At 39.9% G+C, this 22,229-nt stretch overlaps 1 long non-coding RNA gene across 33 annotated transcripts in view; it reads left to right on the top strand.

Moving 5' to 3' along the window:
* Positions 1-22,229, top strand: part of LOC308595157 — a 231,853-nt gene that overhangs the window by 94,578 nt on the left and 115,046 nt on the right. The gene's annotated exons all lie outside the window — the stretch shown is intronic.

Consider the following 22,229-nt stretch of genomic DNA (forward strand, 5'->3'; position numbering starts at 1 on the left):
GACATTAGGACAGAGACCAGCTTCTGGGGGAGACTATTCCAGATCCAAGGACCTACCACAAAAAGGCCCTGCTACATGTCTCATGGTTATGAATCCTGGGAACTGTGAGCAAATTGCAGTTCAGCAACATTCGGAGGGCTGCAGGTTGACCATTCAGGACTATGTTTCTTCATAAACCTGTCTATAAATCTGCTGTATTTATATAACTCCCCAAAGACATTAGTGTGGTGGTCCCTAAGATCTTTCAAGCCTACAAAATGACAAACGGCGCAAAAAAGGGGGTGGCAACGCCAGCGGAAAGGAGGCCATCGAGACAAGAGGATGCTAAGGAAAGTAAAGAAATTAAAGACTATAGTAGTCTGATGGCAGAAATAAGGAAAGAATTCAAAAATAATGAACAATATATTGAGAGAAAATTACTTGAGGTACAAGACACTTTGGACAAGAAATTGGAGGGAGTGGTGGGGGAATTGACAGGAAAGGTTAAAGATTTATCAGTAAGAACCAAGGTTCTGGAAGATTCAATGAAAAAGGTGCAAAAAGATACGAAAACTAGTAAGAAGGAGGTGGATAGAATTAGAGTAGAAGTTAAAGAGATAGAAAGAGTGCAGGAAGAGTTGTTGGACAATATGGCTATGACGCAAATGAGGCAAAATCAAACCAACCTGAAACTGAGGGGTGTACCAGAGACCCCAAATGAGAATATTAGATCTAAAATGATAAAAGAGCTGGCAACTTGGTTAAATAAGAGTGAGGAGGAGGTAAACTGTCATTTAGTAAATATTTTTCGAATAAGACCAAAGTCAGACAGAGCCAGAAAGAAAAAGCTGCCAGGTGATGTAATTGTCATGTTCAACACTTTGGAAATAAGAAATGAAATACTGCAACAGAACCACATAAAAAGGTTATATATTGAAGGAAACCCAATTATTATCTTTAGAGAAATTCCTTCGAGATTTCTTCGAAGGAGAGAGACATATAAAAAATTAACAAACCAATTGAAGAAGAATGGGATATTGTATAGATGGGAGTTTCCTGAAGGCATTTCATTCTACTTTAAGGAAAAAAGGTTTAAATTAAGCACCAGTGTTGAACTCCAAAAATTTGTGAGGAGATACGAGAAGGACCTGGGAAAAGTTGAAGGGGAGGCGGAAAGGGAGGAACGACAGAGAGACGAGGAGGGTGAAGGGAGTGAAGAAGAAGAAAAAGAGGAGAGCTTAACAGGAGAAGGGGAAGAACAAGAGGAGGAAAGCAAGGAACAGTAGTTTCTATTTAATCTAGTTAAATTAGCTAGAATAGTTTAATAGATGGCTCTAAAAACAATAAGCTGGAATGTGAACGGTTTGAACAATAAAAATAAGAGGAATCAGATTGCGCATGTATTGCTGAAAAAGAATTGGGATCTAGTTTGTCTTCAAGAAACGCATGTAATAGGAAAACACAAGAGGGTATTAAGTAATAAGAGATTGGGATTGGACTTTGTGACCTCCGACAAGGTTAAGAAAAGAGGGGTAGTAATTTATATAAAGGAAAAATATGACCCGCAATTACTGTACAAAGATGAACATGGGAGAGTAGTGGTGGTGCAGATGGTGTTTCATGGAGAAAAAATAGTTGTGGTTGGAATATATGCCCCGAATGAGAAAAAATCAGCTTTCTTTTTGGAATTAGATAATATACTAACGGAATGGATGGATCAGAAAATGATATTGATGGGAGATTTTAATGGGGTGGTGACGCCGAATACGGATAGATTAACAAAAAGACAAGATGGGAAAGAAGGTAAACTACCACGATCTTTCTTTGACATGGTAAATAATTTGGGATTGACGGATGCTTGGAGATTTAAAAATCCTACTGCAAAACAATTCACTTTTTTTTCAAATCCGAATCAGAGCTGGGGGAGGATAGACAGTATTTGGGTCTCGAGGGAATTGGTACAGAACTTAATTAAGTCTGAAATTTGGCCTCGAACTTTATCTGATCATAGTGCGGTTTCCATGGAGTTAAAAGGTAGAGAGGTTAAAACAGCCAGATGGAGAATGAATGAATATTTATTTAATGATCAAAAGATAGTAAATAAGGCTATAGAAACAATTGAAGAATACTTTAGGTGGAACTTAAATGGAGAAACTTCCATAGAGACAGTGTGGGACGCAGGAAAAGCGGTCATGAGGGGTTTTTTGATTCAGAAAAATAGCCAATTAAGAAAAGAAAAGGAAAAAAAGAAAGAGCAGATTTTAACACAGATTATGGAAAATGAAAGAAAATTAACTGTTAACCCTAGTGAAGAGAGTTTAAAACAGAACTTAAAAATATTACAAGCTAAATTTGCTACAATAATTAACCAAGAGATAGAGTGGAAAATTAAGAGGATGAATCAAAAGAACTTTGAGTCCGCAAATAAGATAGGGAAATATCTAGCGTGGCAGTTGAGAGAAAGGAAGAAGTTGAGTACGATCAGTAAAATAAAAGAAGGAGATATGATTATGGAAGAACCAAAAGAAATAAAAAGAATATTCCAAAGATATTATAAGGATTTGTATAAAAGAGGAGAGGAAACAGAACAAGAAATAGATCAATTTTTGCAAAAACACCATCTGGAACAAATTGTAGAAGATGAAAGAGCAGCACTAGATGAGATAATAACACAGGAAGAGATAAAAAAGGCTATCAAAAAGATGAAAGTTGGGAAGGTGCCGGGACCGGACGGCCTTCCGGCCAAATATTACAAAATATTAATTAACCAAATATCACCAGTGCTGGGAGAGGTTATGAACAATATATTGAGAGAAGGAAAGATACCTAATACCTGGAAGGAAGCCTATGTTACATTGATTCCTAAAAAAGAGGTGGACACTATGGAAGTAAAGAACTATAGGCCAATCTCATTATTAAATAATGATTATAAGCTATTTGCAGACATAATGGCGGAAAGATTAAAGAAGGTCTTGATTAATAAAATTCATGGTGACCAAACAGGATTTCTCCCAGGGAGACAATTACGGGATAATGTAAGGAATTTGATTGACATTATTGAATACTTGGACATGAAAATAGACAGAAAAGCTGCACTGGTTTTCATAGACGCCGAAAAGGCATTTGACAATGTTTCCTGGAACTTCCTAAAGAAGGTTTTGGAGAGGATGGGAATTGGCGAAAAATTTAGAAGAGGCATAGAAGCAATATACAAAGAACAGAAAGCAAAGCTGGTGATAAATAATAATACAACAGAATATTTTAACATTTATAAAGGGACCAGACAAGGTTGCCCCCTGTCCCCCTTATTATTTATTATAATTTTGGAAGTACTTAATAAGAGACTGAGGGAGGCAACAGAAGTGAAAGGAATTAGAGTAGGAAAGAAGGAATTCAAAATCAAAGCCTTCGCCGACGATATTGTTCTGACTTTGGAAGATCCACAAGATAGTGTAAAAGAAGCACTACAAAAAATTGAGGAATTTGGAGAGGTGGCAGGTTTTAAGGTAAATAAGAATAAAACTAAAATGCTGGTTAAAAATCTAACTAAGGAAGAAACGAAAGATCTAGAACAAAAAGTGGAAATCATGGTGGTGAAAAAAGTGAAATATTTGGGAGTGTGGATCACGGCAAAAAACATAAACCTATATAAAGATAATTATGAAGTTACATGGAAAAAAATAAAGAAAGATCTGGAAATATGGGGGAGGATGAAATTTTCCTTTTTAGGGAGGATAGCAGTGGTTAAAATGAATGTTTTGCCGAGGATGTTGTTTTTATTTCAAACTCTTCCAGTTATTAAAGGTTTAAAACAATGTAAAGAATGGCAGAGAACCCTGATGAAATTCATCTGGCAGGGGAAAAGACCAAGGATTAAAATGAAAATATTAACTGATAAAAAGGAAAGAGGAGGTTTTGCTCTCCCAGATTTGAGCCTATATTATGAAGCAGCGTGCCTACTTTGGCTAAAAGATTGGATAAAACTGGAGAACAGAGACCTATTGGATTTAGAAGGTTTCAATAATTGGTACGGGTGGCACGCATATCTCTGGTATGAGAAGGTGAAAGTCCACAGGGCTTTCTTAAATCATATTTTCAGGGGACCAATATATCAGGTCTGGGAAAGAAATAAGAACCTTCTTGAAAGAAAAACACCATGGTGGATCTCACCGGTAGAGGTCTTAACAATAAAAAAAACCAACATGGAAGGGAAGTTAGCCACTTACGAAGATTTGGTAAGAAAATCAGAACAAGGGCTTAAACTTAAACCGTATGAGGAAATAAAGGATCAATTCACCGGTTGGCTACAATATCATCAGGTGAATGATATGTTAAAGCAAGATAAAAGAAAAATGGGCTTTGAGGACAAGAAATCAAAATTCAATATAGAAATAATAGAAGGTAAAAACAAAACATTGTCTAAATTATATGACATATTACTGGAATGGCATACAAAAGACGAGGAAGTCAAAGAGGCAATGATTAAATGGGCAATTGACTTCGGCTATAACATCGAATTTGAAAAGTGGTTGAAATTGTGGAGAGAAAATGTTTGGAAAATGCTCTATAGATGGTATCTTACGCCGGCAAAATTGGCTAAAATCTATAGATCAGAAAATAAGACATGCTGGAAATGTGGTGAAGTGGAGGGAGACCTCTACCATATGTGGTGGCAATGCAACAAGGTGAAGGTTTTTTGGGAAGCAATTTATAATGAACTTAAAAAAGTTTTTAAATATACTTTCCCCAAAAGACCTGAGGCCTTTTTGCTGGGAATTATGGGTAAGGAAATAAAAAATGAAGATAAAAAAATATTTCTCTATGCCACCACAGCCGCAAGAATTATGCTGGCACAAAACTGGAAAACAGAAACTATACCTAACGTAAGTGACTGGCAGGTCAAAATGATTAACTATGCCGAGCTAGATAGATTAACAGGCAGAATACGAGACCAAGACGACCAGAAATTTCAAAAAAATTGGAGTAAATTTTGGAAATATATTGGAACGGATATATAGGAGGAACTGGCGGTATTAGAAAAACTTTATCAGCTAATAATTATAAACTTTAATAAACTAATTACGCAACCCGGGATTTATTTGATACTTACCAAAAGGGTGAAGGGAAGTCAAAGGCTAAGTAGAGCCTAATGTTTATATTATTTTTTTGTATGATTGTACACTTACTTTTTGTATAGCATGAAATTAGGATGAATAATTTATGTTAAAATGTTTATTTTTGTATTTGTTTGTCCTTTTTTCTTTTTTCTTTTACAAATTCTGAATAAAAATTTACTTGCAAAAAAAAAAAAAGGAAATTCAGATAAAAACTTTAGCTAAAGGAGGTGTCCTTACATCCAGTTGAAGCTCTGTGTTCAAGGCACTGGATGTGATGGGTGTTGTAGTCTACCAAAGTAAAAATCGCAAGGATCCTCACTTGTCCCCTTTCCATTGCACTATTCTTTTAGATATCCAGTGTGGTTTATTATGCCTATTCCTTGGTTTCCCAAGTGGATTAATTCATGTGGGAGTTGGGGGGTTGGGGATTGCCATGGAGGCAGAAGGGGGGGGAAGGCTGGAATGGGACTGAGAATTTTCCAGTCCAGGCTTTTCTTCTGCCTCCAGGAGGGAGGGAGGGAGGGAGGGAGAGAGAGAGAGAGAAAGAAAGAAAGAAAGAAAGAAAGGAAGGAAGGAGAACAAACCCTCTGGAGAGTCTGTGCAATAATTTGCAGAGCCTGAGGTTAATTCACAGAGTGGAGGAGGGCAGACTCCCCCGTAGAGTCTATGCAATAATTTGCAGCTGGCTCGTGACCCAACAAACCTGGAAACTTCAAGTCAAACCTGGAGATCGGGCAACCTGAGCACTGGGTGCTGCTGTCAGGTTTTTTAAAACCTCAAATATCTGGCTTAAGGAAACAAATGTTTGACTAAATTTTGTCATTTGGTCAATTAAAAGAAAGTTTTGCAAGCTTTCCCTGTTAATTGCTGCTTTATACAAACAGCAAGCTCCTCTGACACAAACATCTCCACGATGGCTGATCTATCAAGTGCTTTCTTTTCAATTATTTCCCTGGCAAGATAAATATGTGTTTGTATGCAAAACCTGAAGTTGTATTTAATTATCTCCATAGATGCAATACATCAATAAGATTTTAATTAAGAGCTTCGTTGGATTATCTCTGAAGCAATCACTTTTGGAATGGGTGTGCCTTGCAAAGGCTACGTAACAGAGGCCCCGGCTTGCTCAACTGTAATTGAAAAAAAGCATTTTCTCCTTAACATTCCTCTGGACCTTGTCGTTCCAAAGAGTTGTTGGGAATCTCATCAATACTCTTCTGATGCCCCTTTGAGTCCTCACAGATGTTTTATCTGGGCAAGGCCCATTTACAAATGACTGGCAGTGGGGCAGAGGAGGACAACACAAGCTCTACTGGCAGTGGGGCAGAGGAGGACAACACAAGCTCTGTGCTATTCCTTTCCTTTCATACCACCTTGAGCAGTTAGTTGGGTGTCTTCAACAAACTTGGCCCCCTGACTGCTCATGACTAACTGCAGGTTATTTATGAATAAGTCAACAAGTCCCAGTACTTGTGTGCTGGCTGTTCAAGTACTGTAGATGGGCAGCTTCAAGGCCCCTGCTCTCTCTTCTTATGGTTCTCCATGGTTCTTCTTATGATTCTCTATCCCCCTTGTAGTTCTTCATCCTTCTTGAGGTTCTTTATCATTAAACTTGAACCAGACAGCTCTTCAAATAGAGAACACCTTTAAACAGAGGCCTGCTCTCTGAAAACCATTCAAATAGCCCCCATGTTTGTCTTTGCTAACTTCTGAGAGTTGTAAGCAAAGCACAAAGTACTTGCAGTTGAAATCACGACATGCAAGGGAATGTGTTCAGAACGGACTCGTAACGGTGTCCTATATGCCAGGAACTTAGATTGCTGCTGATTTGTTATCCAAGGTCGTTCCCAGGGAACGACACAATGCCTATGTACAGAAACTGTGGTTATACTAACATACTGCCCAGTGATACATAGAAAGGGGGAGGATGTTGGATTTCTATTCCTCTCACTGTGCTGATATTGTGTAGGATTGGTTCATCACATGTCTATGTTAAGCATTCCAGCACCGATTGTTGGAATCACGGGAGCAGATGTTTACTGTACTCTGTTTCCGTTTGTTTTTGCTTTCACTTCTGACTTCTCTCTGAGAAAGACGAGAGAGAACAGACATGTTTTCTTTTTTTCTGCCTTATGCTTAAGAAAGTAGTTTTAGTGTTCACAACCCCAGCCTAGCTCTGACTGCGTTTATCTCTGCTGGACTCTGAATATGTGCTCAGTGTCTCCAAGATATGAGTCATTATAAATGTCGGGGAATATGGTTTGGAACTCCCTAGAGCTGCACGCTGCATGCTGATGGGAGAGACAGGCTGGAATCGTTCCTGTTGTATGCCTGGGGTCATCCTAGCCCCCGGCCGACCCGGCACAGACCTCTGTAAAGCAGGCCACCTAGAACATTACAACATCTCAGCATGCATTGAAGTCTATATATAAGGTTTCCTTTCTGGCCAGGGTAAGTAAAGATGGAAGCTTAAAGCTGAGCACACATAATACTTCTTTGAGATGTACTTCCAGTGGCCTAGTCCACTGATCTGTATTTTACTCTGTTGCTTTCCTAGGAATACATTTCCCAGTTTATTCACTTCAATATCAATAATCTTATGCAGTGGGCCATTAGAAGCTCTAATTAAAATTTCTCATGATTAGAAAAAAACATGGCACAAAAGGGTGATGTTTATATAGGGAACATATGCTAATCACCAGGACCGAAACATCTCTTAGGCAGCTACACGTTTGAACTCTGCATGGCATTAATTTAAAATTTGAGTTCCAAGGAACAAACACTTGAATACGGAGCAGTCTCTTAGTGAGAGGAAAATCTCTGAAATAACAGGAATGCAGTCATGGTGTCATGATTACTTAATGCACAAAGGGAGGAATGGTGTCTCTGAAATGAGGAAATTCCTACAGTTACCATTAATGAAGTGAGAAATAGGTTGGGCTTTTTTCCAGCCGGAACTCACTGGAACTCAGTTCCAGCACCTGATAGGTGGGCGCCATTGCCATTATAAGAGAACAAGGGAGGTGTTCATGGTGAGTTCCAGCACCTCTTTTTCTAGAAAAATAGCACTGGAATTAGCCATTTGATTTTTCAAGGGAGTTTGTTAGGAAAAGAAAGCCCCCACCCCTTTTCCTTCTACATTTTTCTAACCACCTAATGTTTCAGTAGCCGTGAAAAACTGTTTTCTAACACTACAAGAAGCAATAATAGTTCTGAATCAGATTGTTCAAACCAGTACTTTTAAAATATGAACCTGAAAGGCAAAAACCTGAATAAGAGGCTCCTCAGTTGGTGAGGTGGATTGGCATGGGGAAAGGTCAGGTGAAGGCTAGAGGAAAGTACCCAGGTAGATGGTCTATGCTATTTGCATGGCTTAACTGAGGCCATGAGCCTGCATAAGCAAATGCAACATTTATGCTCCAGTGATGGATAGGCCCGGGGTGCTGTTTTTCCTCTTAAAATAAAACGTTACTCAGAGCCTGTTTACACGTTTGGAAAAATCATGTGATGATTAATGATGCAATAGTAATGTAAGCTGCCACAGGACACTGCGAGTGAACGAGAAGGCAGAATAGATAAATTTAAAGAAATAAATAGCTCTCTTCTGATGGTATGCTTTAGGAAGTGATAAAGATGGGCATAGGACTGAGAGCCAGAGTAGGTGTAGTATGGAGGACAGAGGAAAGCACACAGTGAGCATAAAATGGAGACAATCCTATGTGTGCATAGCTCTGAGATCTTTAGAGGAAGGATAGAAAATATGTAAGAAAATATTATTCCCCCCCCCCTTGGTTGTAGAAAACTAGAATCTTGCAGTGAAAGGTTTGGGCCAAGCCATCCTACCTGGTATGTTCATTTTCTAAGTAAATGGTGCTCGTTTTTAATGTGGGAAGGGGACCATACAAAATGCGATGCCCCAACTTCAGAAAGCCATTCCACAAAATTGTTTTCGGAGGATGTAGACAACCTCTCACAAACAACACAATTTCTGTCATTTGCTTTGACCGTCATTGTTTCTTCTTCTTTGTGCATTTGTGCTGCAAAGCCACAACTCAGGACTCAGGAACGATGACAGATGATAGGCAATTTATACACTTCACATGATTCTATATTTTATTTTATTTTTCTAAGACTAGATTTACAGCAAATGAACAACTGTTGAGAAATAATTGTGGAAAGCAGACATACAGCTGCCATCTATGTTAAAGAAAATTCCATAAGATTACAAAGCATCAACTTTTTCATTATATATATAATGATGCCAAAAGAGCTATTAACGTCTGTATGGCTAATGGTGTGTACACAAATGGTTTCATTATCAACCTTCTTTAGCTCAATGGGCTATATCTTTTCTGAGGAAGCCGCTGAACTCAATTGTACGAGAGAGGAGAATACATGGGCCAACTGGTGTAAAATAGGAACAGATGCAAATCTTTGTGCATCTCTACAAATAAATATGGCATTTGTTTCAAGTTGTATGGAAACAACTATCTAGGGCAGTGTCACTATTTTAAGGGTAATTTTAGCTATGTTGTTGTTGTTTAGTCGTTTAGTTGTGTCCGATTCTTCGTGACCCCATGGACCAGAGCATGCCAGGCACTCCTGTCTTCCACTGCCTCCCACAGTTTGGTCAAACTCATGCTGGTAGCTTCGAGAACACTGTCCAACCATCTCGTCCTCTGTCGTCCCCTTCTTCTTGTGCCCTCCATTTTTCCCAACATCAGGTTCTTTTCCAGAGAGTCTTCTCTTCTCATGAGGTGGCCAAAGTATTGGAGCCTCAGCTTCAGGATCTGTCCTTCCAGTGAGCACTCAGGGCTGATTTCCTTAGGAATGGAGAGGTTTGATCATTTTGCAGTCCATGGGACTCTCAAGAGTCTCCTCCAGCACCATAATTCAAAAGCATCAATTCTTCGGTGATCAGCCTTCTTTATGGTCCAGCTCTCACTTCCATACATCACTATTGGGATAACCATAGCTTTAACTATACAGACCTTTGTTGGCAAGGTGATGTCTCTGCTTTTTAAGATGCTGTCTAGGTTTGTCACTGCTTTTCTCTCAAGAAGCAGGCGTCTTTTAATTTCGTGACTGCTGTTACCATCTGCTGTGATCATGGAGCCCAAGAAAGTAAAATCTCTCACTGCCTCCATTTCTTCCCCTTCTATTTGCCAGGAGGTGATGGGCCCATAGATTGGCCCAAGGTGGGGCAAGCTAAAAATGAGGTTGGTGGTGTAATGTGGCTTGCTTCATTGCAGAAAATGCACAAACCTGGTTATCTGCCTGTTCATGGTAACTAGCTTATCAGCTCTTTCTTCTATAAACTCATGGGAACACTGTTGTCCTCTACCACAAATCTGCCGGTCAAATTCTTTGGTCCAAAAAATTGTGCACATAAACCTTTTTCACCTGGATTCATCCTGTGTAGAGCAGATCCTGGACATTGGACAACAGATGGAAAGCAGGACCTCTGGGGTTTCACTTTTACTTCATCTACTATTCCCCCCCCCACTGGCATCCCCACAGTGCCCTGATACAGTTTAAGTTTATGCACTATTTTATGGGTGGGAATACATCTGTGTTCAAACCATACTTAACAATATTTCAAAACCTAAAGCAAACAACAATTTTACCATCAGTAAAAATGTACCATGGCAGGGGAATCTGAATGTAACAAGATTCTACCAGCCAGCACTAAACTTGATCCCACCTAAAAGCCTGGGCAAAGTGTTGTAGCTGGAATGATAATGGTGTTGGTTCATGATGTATTTCAGAGGGGAAGTTTATAGGGACGAGGTCACCACAGGTGTCACTTTTCCATGCACACCATGTACCGCATAGCTCATTCGGCGACAGGTGAACGTGCAAAGCCTCCTCTGTTGTGCATAATGCGCAGGCAGGTTGGCATGGGAGGATGTTTGGGACTACAATTCCCATCACCCCTAGCTAACAGGACCAGTGGTCAGGGATGGTGGGAATTGTAGTCCCAAACATCTGGAGGGCCGGAGTTTGCCTATGCCTGATCCAGAGCTTTGTATGTTACCAAAAGCACCACTAATCCAGCTCAGAAGATAATTGGCCACCTGTGCTATTCTTTCAAAATGGAAGTCACATTTTTAAATTCTCATCTTGGCTACTGCATTTCACATCAGTTGCAACCTTCAGACCATTTTCAAGGGTAGCTCTGTGTAAAGCATACCAGAATAGTCCATTAATCTAGGGTCCAATGAAGCTGAATTGTAGGAGATCTAGGACAGACAAAAGAGAAGTATGTCTTCACATAGCATATTGTTAAGCTATGACACTTGCTACCATATGATAGTGATAGCTGCTAACTTTCAGCATCTCTAAAGGATGATTAAACAAATATATGGAAGATTAGGCTATCAATGACTAGTAGGCATGATGGCTATATATTACCTCTGAATATCAGTTGCTGGGGAGCCTAAGTAGGAAAATGCTGTGGGCTTATTTCCTAAATGTTGGCTTCCCATAGACCAGCCTTTCTCAACCTGTGGGTCCCCAGATGTTGTTGAACTACAACTCTCATCACCCCTAGCTAGCAAGGCCAAAGCTCAGGGATGATGGGAGTTGTAGTCCAACAACATCTAGGGATCCACGGGTTGAGAACCGCTGCCATAGGCAGATATTTGGCCATTGGGGGAACATGGCACTAGACTAGATCAACTTTTGGTCTCATCCATCAGGACACTTCTTCTTTTTTTTTTTTTTAAAAAGATATTTATTAAAAGTTTAATAGTTACAGAAAAAAGAAGAAAGAAACAATAAAAAGTTCACAATACATCAAAAATAAAGAGAGAAAAAAAACAATACAGCAAAACAACAAGAAAAGCAAAAACATTTAAAAAACACATCCAATATCTCTATATCTCTACCTTTCATTTACTTGTATCATCGACCTCCTCACACCTCCCTTTTTTTATTCTTGTTCAATTAGCTATTTCAGCAAATCCTTTCCATCTTTCTCAATTTTTGTTCTATAATTTATCTTAACACAATCTGACCTTAAATTTTACACTTTGGCCCATTAACAATCTATTTTAACTTAGTTCTTTATAACATTTCTGCTAAAACCATGTAACTTCATTCCAGCATCCTTCTAACATTCATTAATTTTACAATATTTCTGTAAATATACTTTGAATTTTTTCCAATCTTCTTCCACTGACTCTTCCCCCTGGTCTCGGATTCTGCCAGTCAGTGACTACCTGTCTCTGTGCCTTGTCCATATTTGTAGACACCACACCATTCATATCTCCCATCAAAATCATATTGTAATCCATATAGTCCATCAGAGTCTCATGTAACTTCTTAAAAAATTCTGATTTTCCTTCATTTGGTGCATAAATACCTACTATCAAGAATTTTTCTCCTGGCATTTGAATTTCAATTGCAACGAATCTTCCTTGATCATCTTTAAATAAAAATTTTGGTGATAGGCTCTCCTTTGCGTAGAGGACCACTCCTCTTTTTTTTACTTTATCCAATGAAATAAATTCTTGGCCTAATCTTTTATTATTCAATAACTTCCTGTGTAGCCTTGTCACATGTGTTTCTTGTAAACAAATCAAATCCAAATGCTCTTTTTTCAATAAATGAAATACTCTCCGCCTTTTTTTCAGGGGAGTTCAGTCCATTCACATTCCAACTCAAGACCTGCAGCGCCATCATGTGGTTACTTTGGTACCCCCCCAACTGCCCCCAAAGCTTGCTCCTCTTCTGTTGGTAGTGGTGTTGGCACATTCACCGGGGGTCCAATCCAAAGGATAATGTTCATATGTCCAACGTTCCCCTGTTTGGTGATCTTCTCTCCAATGCTCTTTGCTCTGATCCTCTATCTGGTGATCTTCTGTCCATTACTGTTGGCTCTTTTCCAATTCCCTTCTGCAGATCTTCTTTGTATTTAAACAGAAACTTTATTTTATCTTCTACTGATCTTATTTTTATTTTCCTTCCTTTAAAGCTGAAGGATAGACCTTGAGGAAATTCCCACCTGAAGATGATTTTGTTCCTTCTCAGCAGCGCAACCAAATCTCCAAAATTGGACCTAAGGTCCAGAAGATGTTTTGGGATATCTTTAAATATTTCCACTCTTGACTGTTGTATTACCAAAGTCTTCTCGTAATGCCAGCCCAAAATTTTATCTCTCTCTTCTTTAGTTCGGAGGGTAATCAAACAGTCTCTTATTCTGTTCTTCTCCTTCTTCCCTCCTCTTCCAAGTCTGAAGGCCCTCACTTCTTAAATTTTTTAAATAAATAAATAAATAAATAAATAAATAAATAAATAAATAAATATGCATTCCGCAGAATTGTTTGTCTACAAAAAAAGAGCTAGGCACGGATCTCTCACTGTTGTGGCTTAGTAATTCTTCTGATTTGCTAGTGGGAATCAGCTACATTATATAAATTGGCATCTGTACCGAGTAAGAAAAGCAGCAGGTGGGAATAAGCTACCCATCCATCATTTTGGTACCATGCCTAATATCATTGTCTAGCCATTAAAGCTGTTTGACAAGCAAACAATATGATAGCGGCACTTTCAAAGCAGAATTTCAAAGTGCATGAGCAATATCTGGTAGTGGAAAAATCAGATTCAGAAATATATAGCAGAATCAAGAAAAGTCTTAGGAAAGACCCAGGAAAACTGTCTATGCAACTAGTATTTTAAAATGACCTTGCAATAATTTAAGAATATTTATATAAAGCCCTTAATAAATGTGGACTGAGACGAAAGTGTCGGGGAACGCTATTCATAATGGAGATGCATTTTTATTTCCTTTCTGTATAGCACAGAATGAAATGCAGTTTATTTTCAGGTCTCTCCTTTTTTTGAGCACCAGGAACATTCAGTAAATGCTGGTAGTTATGAAGAACACACATTGCCAGACTATTATCAGAGGACTCAGTGAACTACTGTTACAAAGGCTAGTGCATTGATGGGTTCAAATTGGCTGCTCCTATTGATTCGAAGAAGGAGACGAGGCTTACAAATGATATGTATTAGTGTCAATTGTATTGATAACACGAATAGCAGAACAACTAGGTCACTGATCTTCTGCATTTCAGTAGTTCCTAATGTGAAGTTTTTTAGCATCTTCAGCTGAGGATTCCTTGAGAAGAATTTTAACCCTCCATTGTATGACATTTCTGTGGCTATCAAGCCAGCAGTGAAAATAACCAGATTCACTACCTTTTGAATCTGGAAAGTACTGATTTTAAATGGATTTATTCTTGCTAAAGGCAGTATGATTATGTTGTCAGTTTTGGGGGAATGGCCTTGCAGGCCAATTTAGACCCTCCGGGGAGGGTGGGGGCAAGATTAGCCCATGGGCTGGGGGTTCTTTACACCTGTTCTAAATCAAAGAAAGTAGCCTGGTTGTGGATCACATAGTCCTAATCTAACGGTCTTTGGTTGAACTAATTGAAGTACAACTGAAAAACTGGTATGCTTCCTTTACCATGGAGAGCCCTAAGCTGAAGTGATGAAGGGTTAGGACCAGTTCATATGTTACTGGAACAGACTGCCTGGGGTGGTGGTGGGTGGGGCTGGGTGATATCTGGTTTTCAGAATATACTGATATATCACGATGCCTGAAATAAGGATGGAGCTATGTAGAGGCATTGACTGGCTTCACGGGTTTTCCCAAATTGTGATTTTTGCATAGCACAGACACCCACACCCACACACACCCCATGATTCAAAATATATTGCCAGGTCAAAAATTATGAAACACGATATGGACTTCAGCCCGGTTTATATGTTGTAGTTGCATATTGCTGCATTGAAGAGGATGAGGACAAATCTAGAATTAGTTGGATCTGCTTATCATTGTCTCCAGCTACTGTTGGTCCCCCCAACTACTGCCCTACTAGTCCCACTGAGAACCAGTCACCATTTGTCCTGCTGATGTGTCTCCATGGGTGCTATGAAGGGCAGTGATAATTGGAAGAGATGATATTCCCATATGAATATTTCAAACGAAATTTTTACATATTTGCATTATCATATGATAATGATATATCACAACAGTTTGCAGCAACGCAATAACATAAAACCCACAAATAGGCCCACAAAAAAAGTTTAAAATAAGTTAAAAACAAACTTCAAAAGACCATTGTGGAGGATGTACTCATAATTGCCAGCCTAGGCCTGGCAGAGCAGAAAGGTTTTCAGCAGGCATTTAAAAATTGGTACAGAAGGTGTCTTCGCCAGTGTGAGGGCGCAAGGTGTCTCTGGCTGAAAAGAACCACAGACTGCAGTTTTAGTTTAAGACTGAGAAAGACATAAGAAGCTGAGTCCAGGCCCTGAGAATGTCTGAAAGTGCTTGGAGATCTGATGTGTGAATGGCAGACTTGGACTGCCAGCTGGAGTGTTTAGGCTTTGTCTCCATTTATGCTCAACCTGTATATTTGTAAATATTACAAAAGCCATTACGTTCTGAGTCACCTCTTTCTACTGGGAACCAAACCCCGGGAAAGCACAGCACCCCAGAACTTCTCATTGCTAGGAGAAGTGGGGGTGAGCCTAACAATATTTGTGCACATAGTCTTCATTTGGAAATAAAATATTTTATTGGAACAAATAGGGAACTTGCCCCACAGTTTTAAAGGTAGGCAAAAAAATATATCCAGAAGGCTGTAATGAAACACAAATGTCTCTGCTTTAAAATTCAGCAATATAGCTTCCTCAAGATGTAATCTCCTTCTGGTAGGCAATCCCTGCACATTTATGGCTCTTAGCTTGGCTACTTTTTATTCACTGTGTGTTGCCAGAATGAAGAATCATTTGGAGATGGTCTGCTGATTGTAGAAGTCAAGGTAATAGCGGGGAAACACATCAAGTCGATGCATCTGCAACTACTGATCTCTTTCTATATTAGGAGCTGCATTGTTTACAGCATTTCTTAGCACCTGAAGTGTTCTTCTCATTTTATCTGTCACTGGAGGAGAAGATACATCCTTGTCTCTTCCACTGGATTTTCATCCTTATGATGCAAATGAAGCAGGCAGCACATCAGCCCGTCTAACCTAATCCCAAGAAAAAAGTGAATTACTTGGAGGTGAAGACCACCAAGTAACATAGGGTTGTTGTTCTTGCTTTGTCAAGGCTTACATTTAGTCCCTTGACTTAATGCCCCGTCATTGTTGTTGTTTAGTCGTTTAGTCGTGTCCGACTTTTCGTGACCCCCTGGACCAGAGCACGCCAGGCACTCCTGTCTTCCTCTGCCTCCCGCAGTTTGGTCAAACTCATGCTGGTAGCTTCGAGAACACTATCCAACCATCTCATCCTCTATCGTCCCCTTCTCCTTGTGCCCTCAATCTTTCCCAACATCAGGGTCTTTTCCAGGGAGTCTTCTCTTCTCATGAGGTGGCCAAAGTATTGGAGCCTCAGCTTCATGATCTGTCCTTCCAGTGAGCACTCAGGGCTGATTTCCTTAAGAATGGAGAGGTTTGATCTTCTTGCAGTCCATGGGACTCTCAAGAGTCTCCTCCAGCACCATAATTCAAAAGCATCAATTCTTTGGCGATCAGCCTTCTTTATGGTCCAGCTCTCACTTCCATACATCACTACTGGGAAAACCATAGCTTTAATATTATTTCAAAATATTTAGAAGAGGGTGGAAGTGATGTCATGTTATACCTTTAAAAGTGATGGGGTTTGGTGGAGATGATGTAGACATGACTTCTCCTATCCTGTTAGTCTTCCAGTCTCCTAGCACATCCTCTTCTCATTGTTGCAGCATTCAGAACGCAGCATACTCATTATTTTTAAAGGCAGGAGGAACAGCATCTCACTTGGGCCACAGGCCATCCCACCAACGTATGGCAAAGCAGGAAATTATTTTTGCAGGAGGGTGGTTAAGCTAGAACTCCATTTTACTGTATAACTCAGGGACAGGGAACCTGTGGTTTCCAGCAACCAGCCCAGAACTTGTTAGGCTCCAACTCCTATCACCCCCAACCAGTCTCCATGCAGGCACTTTTAGAGTCATGGCTTCCCCCTAAGAATCCTAAGAATGGTAGTCTTTTAAGGGTGCTGAGAGTTAGGATACCCCCACAGAGCTGCACTTCCCAGCATCCGTAACAAACTACAGTTCCCATGATGCTTTGGGGCAACCTCTGGCTGTGAAAGTTGTAGAAGAGTGCTTTAAATATATGGTGTGAAACCAGAAGGCCCTTTCAGGGCAGTAGTGGTGGAAGAGCTGTCAAAGCTGCTGCTTGTCGCAGTGGTAGAGGCTGGTGTGTAGGAACCAGGAAATCTCCTTCCTGCAGAGGTGCTGCCTGGTTTCATGAGTTCCTAGACATGTTAATTACAACCAATCAGAGGGTGGCTCTGCCTGTTATTGGCTCTGGCTCCACCCACTTTTGGTCTCTATGCCTTCCATCTTTCCAGTCCCAATGCGCACCAGCCAACACTGTTGTAAAGGCAAAGTAATACCTACGTGTGTATATATTCAAAATGCTTGTTAACATGAACCAGTCTTAGTTGTGATCTTCCATATTATACTGAAACAAATGGGATTTGGTTCCAAGAAAAAATGGTTTAGGATCAGGTTGGTTGTGTTATAATATGCATCCTCTTTCAGTGTATTAAAGAGTTTGAAGTGCTTAAAAAGTAATAGTCATCATGTGTTCTTGCCTTTTAAACAAAGATGTTACAGTGACGAGGCTCTTTGTCTCCATTCCGTAGAGGATTATGGTACTCAAAAGGCATTATATAAAGACAAGCTTTCCTCTGAATTCTTGAGAAACAACGTTTATATGTTAGAAGTGTTATGGTTATTATTGCAAGAGATAATAAACATTTGGCATTTAATGCATAAAATTATGATGAAAACAAACAGCAGTCCTATATCTATTTATTTCCCGGTGATGAAGTGTGATCTAAATTAGGATCACCATTAAAAATACATAATAAGTTGCAACCATTAGAAAGGGGAACAACAGATGGCTTATTACTTAAAATCCTATTTCACAAATGAAACTGTTTGTATTAAAAGGCACTAATTGCAACCCCTTAACATTATTTTGCTGTAAAAAAAATAATGTGTTAAAGTTGCAATCTTGTTAACTGTATCTGCAGAGATGAATAAGATTAAAAAGTGAAAGGTATGCAGAAAGCTTCAAAATGTTGTCTTTTCTTGCTGCAAAATGAAAGATAATGAAAAATTCTAAAGTAATGAGTTGTAATTCTACATAAAACCAGCCCACTGATTTACTGAATAGTACATTTGTCTTGGGTGCTAGCTGGATGCTTGGCATCTGCTGGGTGTCCAAGCTATTCTTGCCTAAATTGGTAAAGGCAGCTGCATCAAAGTAAGTAGGGGACAGGAGGGGCAGGTTTGTTATGCAAGAGGGTGATTTGGGGCCAAGAGGAAGTGTGTGTGTTGTGGGATGGATGGAACTCAACACTTTTGACTCTTTCTAGGGTTCTTTGATAGCTAATGCTGATCCTACGTCTAAGTATCAATTCAGCATACGGCAGGACTTGCCGATCAGAAGGTCAGTGGTTCTGAATCCCCGCGATGGGGTGAGCTCCCGTTGCTCAGTCCCTGCTCCTGCCAACCTAGCAGTTCAAAAGCATGTCAAAGTGCAAGTAGATAAATAGGTACCGTTCCAGCGGGAAGGTAAACAGCGTTTCTGTGTGCTGCTCTGGTTTGCCAGAAGCGGCTTAGTCATGCTGGCCACATGACCCGGAAGCTGTACGCCGGCTCCCTCGGCCAATAAAGCGAGATGAGCGCCGCAACCCCAGAGTCGGTCACGACTGGACCTAATGGTCAGGGGTCCCTTTACCTTTAATAGAAGTAATGACTGCAAATAAATCAATATTTGTGTGTATAAATTTGCCTCTATTTCATTTTCTGAAAAACAAACAATAGCATGACATAGCACCTCTTCCCCCAAAGATATTTGTACAACAACTCCAAAGATATTTATATGAACAAAACATTTTTAAATGACCCTGCCCCAACCATAGTTCATTAGCTGGCTGGCAAAAACCAGGAAGCATATCTCGGTTAGTCCCATCAAGCACCATTGGTGATGTATCATTTGCCAACTGGGCCAAGTATGGCAGTGGGAGCCTCCGCAACTGGTTGAGATCTAGAAGCAGCTGGAAAGATAAACTTGCATTCAGAAAAAAAACCCTGGTGTTAAAACACACACACATAAGAAGAGACAGTGGCTCATTGTCAGGAGTTCAGCCTACACTCGAGTAGGACCCTGGCAGAGACACATGCCCGACTGGCATGTTGCCTCCCTCCTGGTTGATCATTCGGGAGCTTCAAAAGCTTTCTTCTGCCCGAACATCACAGCGACCGATGCCAACCGACACTGGCACACTTAGGGATCCGCAGAGTCTTCGCAGCTTGCATAACAGACCTCAGCATCTCAGCATTTTGGCTAATCTACTTTATTTATATATAAACACACACTGAACACTGCAACATGGCTCCCTCTCTCTCTCTAGCATCAGACAGCAAATAGAAAAAGAACAAGGGACAATAGTCCCACTTCATGGAACACAGTAACACAAACATCCTGTGTCCGTCACTTCCCACTTTGTGGAGTCAAAACATACACTGTCATGTGATAGACAAAAATCCCATGACTGCAATCACGGAGCAGGAATTCTAGTCCAGCATCCTGTGCGCACAGTGGCCACCAGATGCCCATGGAAACCCTCAAGCAAGACCTAAGCCCTCTCCTCCTGAGGTTTCCAGCAACTAGTATCCAGAAGTCTTCATCCTTAATTGCAAGACTGCTGATAAATTCTGTGGGGTCCAGTTGCAGCACATGTATTTGTAGGATCCGCCTGGTGTTTCTAAAGACGTATTTCAGAGCTTGACTGAAATCCCAGAAGACCAAACAGGGCCAAAGTACCAGTAGGCCTTCCAGAAGCTTCCTGCCCCTCAGCTGATACTGCTGATACTGCCAGGCATGCAATGGGACCTAGAGGTCTCCGCATCTCGGTTGACTGTGCTACTCCCAGGTGATTTAAGATTTCTGACTCCTAAATCAATACTGAGGCTGGTCCATTCATCCCTATTAAGTACAGCATTTGCTTACGTTCATCCCTTGTTACTCTTTACCTCTGTCATCCTTTACCTTTCCTCTCTCTGTCAGACTTGAGTTTGTGGTTGGGATCTGTCTAAATTTTGATGATTCCCTAAAGCTCCTTGTACACAGATAGCACTAAACAACTATTGGCTTGTATCCAACAGTGAGCCAGCAGGAAACACTTCTGTTTATACAAGGTGGAACTTTTTGGGTTTTGCTAGCTTCCTTATCTACCGCAGCACTTGGCATCATTTTCTATACTGTTCCAGAGTACCCTCAGAAGCAGATTTTTTTTTTTTTTTTGGGGGGTATGGTAGACTATACTGCATAGGAAAATTCATCACGAGCAAACAGAACTGCTTTCCACTAGTGCAAAGCCACTATTGAATTCAATACATAATTATCATTATTATATTATTGTATCATAAAAAATAGACAAGATGCATTTATTTATACCTAGTCATCCAACCACCACAGGACAAAAGTTTCACATTATGGAAGTATTACAAGGTAACATCAGTAGAGGTTAACTCAGATCTAAGAAAATTACAACATAAACCAAGTGCTAAATTGCTCCAGCAGGTGACAACACAGGGGAAAACACAACCTTAAGTCTTTTAACATAAAATAAAAATGGATATCTATATCTAAGAGAGTTTCTCTCAGAAAACAGGACATTCATGCGGCCTTTTAATGCAATGCTAACACTTTTACTTGTCTGAAAAAAGTGGGTAGATTGCATTTGTGCATTTGCATTGAATGCTTTGCTAGAAGTAAACCTAAAGAGAAACACCGTAATGTGGTGCAGGCCTCTGGAGTAAAATAGAAACTTACCGTTTTCACATTCTATATATTTTCCAATTGCTGTTATTATATATACACCTTAATGTCGAAGTAATGTTGTTTTATTAGGAGCGCCTTCCAACAACTGAATACAAATTTCAATAGGCTGAGATCTTTTGTTGATGAAGCCAAGTGTTTGATATGTAAAATCTTGTTCCTGGGATGTTCTATTGGCATATGGAATTTGGTATGATCTACACTGAGCCACTCTTGTATCGGTTTAATAAAAACAGTACTCATTTTTCTCTGGTAATTTCCATATGCTTCTCAGATACTATATGGGCTCCATCTGGTAAGTAATTGAACACCTGAAAGTTCTTGTTACTTGGTAATTAAAGATTTTTTTGGTACTTGAATCAATGAGGTGTCTGGCACTGAAGGACTGTGGATTCAACTCCAATTGAGCTGAAGTTTCAAGTAAATGTCCTGTTATTGATATAGCGTTCAGTTGTTCTGATATGGATGGCTGATTTCTTGCCACTTAATTATTTTTCTACGTGTTCTAAAAGATTATTTGTTAGCTGACAGTTAAAACTGGCAAACAATGACTGCTTATGACATGAAGTGAGGTGTTGTTTAGTGAGCCAATTGAGTTTCCAAAATGCTTATGGAATCTCAATTATACAAACAAGAATTTGAGCTACAGTAAATAAAATACAAGGATGGAGATAGCCTTGGTGAGCCTGTTAACACTCTAATAGTGAAATAATTGAAACCAGACAATAACACCATCCGCATCTATGCAGGGTCTTGATCTCATGCCTCCTTGACTAATCATATTAACAGCTTGATGGCAATAACAGTCTAAACTTTATTTATATAGTTACTTGTTTTTATTGGCATTGTGAGAGATTGGAGGGTCCAGGTTTGGTTGGTTGTGCTTGGTTGGTTGCAGTATGTTTTGTGGGGGGTTGTTGCGTCAGGTTAGCCATAATGATTCATATGTTGTTGTGGGGATAGGTCATTGTCCTGTTGTGCTGTATATGTGATAAGGGGAAACACACTGGGGTGAAGATATCCTTCGTTGCTTGTCCCCATGCTAGTTTAAGTCCGTTGGTTAATTTTTCTAGAAATGGCACAACATGATTGTTCCAAAGGGTATTCTTGTGCTTTTTCCAAAGAAAACATGGCTGCCCCACTGGCCAGCAACTCTCTAACAGAGTCCCTTGCTCCTCATGATGCCTCTTGTTAGAATTACACTAACACCTCTTGGTGT

Source organism: Podarcis bocagei (genome assembly GCF_964188305.1).
Source record: "Podarcis bocagei genome assembly, chromosome: 9".
Taxonomy (NCBI): Eukaryota; Metazoa; Chordata; class Lepidosauria; order Squamata; family Lacertidae; genus Podarcis; species Podarcis bocagei.